Genomic DNA, 1,447 nt, shown 5'->3' on the forward strand with positions numbered 1-1,447 from the left:
GAACTTGCGGGGAGGGGTGGGCAGGGAGAAAAGTGCAACAATGAGTGAATGGAAATCCAAAATCTCTGTAAATGTTCTTTAAAATTAATAAAATAAAATTTTTAAAAAAGAAATGTGTGACTCAGTAATTTTGGCAATAACATGTATTGCTAAGCTTTATGTTCTATAGCATATGCTGATCCAGCTTGGTTGTCGCTTCCTGACTACATCCTGTACCTGGCCTGGGTCCTGGATACCCATGTTGCTGTTGTTGCATACAATAGTCAGTACAACTCATAGCTGACCCTCCAATGGGATTTCAGAGGCAGTAAATTGCATGAGAGATTGCCCATAGATTGCCTATCCTTCTCCTGTGGAGCCACTGGTGTCCTCAAACCACATGCCTTTGGGATTGCAGCTTCTTGCCACTGGGCCACCAGAGTTCCCTGAACCCCCATGAGAAGTCAGAAATAATAGCGACTCCCAAATGTGAAGAAATTTCAACTGCCAACCACAATGAACTTTGTGTAAGCTCCTCCACACCCATTCTCTGCACATAAACCCAATCTTTGCTTCCCTTTGGGGTCAGAATGGTTTGAGAATTAGCTGATGTTCATTGACCACATGTAATAAAGTTTTGTTGACCCCTAGACTTTGGCTGAGTGTTCAGAATCTTGCATTTTCTGCTCTGCCGTAACACTGAAAACTTTAACCTTGGCCTTGCCTCCTGGCCCTCTGACATGGGAAAGCCCATTGTTGAAGCTACCATGTCATTTGTCAAGTTGAATGTCTTTCTCTCCTTCGCTGACCCTCCATCTTTCCAAGCATGATGTCCCTTTCCAAGAAATAGCCTCTACATGTCCAAAGAATGAAAGATGAAGCGTCATCATCTTTACCTCCAAGGAGCATTCTCGCTGCACTTTTACCAGGATGTATCTGTTTGGTTTTTTGGCAGTTTATGGAATATTCAGTACTTTTCTCCAACACCACAAATCAAAGGCATCAATTCTTCTGTCATACTTATTCATTATCCAGCTCTCTGATGAGGCAGGTGATTGAGAAGACTATCACCTGACTCAGGCACTCCTTAGTCTTCATTTTCTACTTTTCTTATCTTCAATTTGAGCTAACTTATAAGCTATTACGTTTCAATTCAGATGGATGCTTATTTTCCCCAATTTAAATGATATCTTTTCACTAACACATCTAGTCCAGGCAACAACCCTTTTAAGAAGATAGAATTAAACACAGGCTGGTAATCTTTGGTAGCAATTTTTAAGCTCATCAAGGATTCAAAATATGAATGTCAAAATGCTTTCTGCTGATTTTTACCTATTTTATCCCGTTATGCTTTTATATTGCTTCTTAAAAGAAATTGAGCCTGAATAGTTAAAAAACTTTCTAAGTTTGGCCATCTGAGGGAATCTCTCTCCTTAATTAAATTATGCCATTCTCCCAAATACTTTAT

This window comes from Elephantulus edwardii, unplaced genomic scaffold (genome assembly GCF_000299155.1).
Source record: "Elephantulus edwardii isolate Elephantulus edwardi_28Jun2011 unplaced genomic scaffold, EleEdw1.0 scaffold00037, whole genome shotgun sequence".
Taxonomy (NCBI): Eukaryota; Metazoa; Chordata; class Mammalia; order Macroscelidea; family Macroscelididae; genus Elephantulus; species Elephantulus edwardii.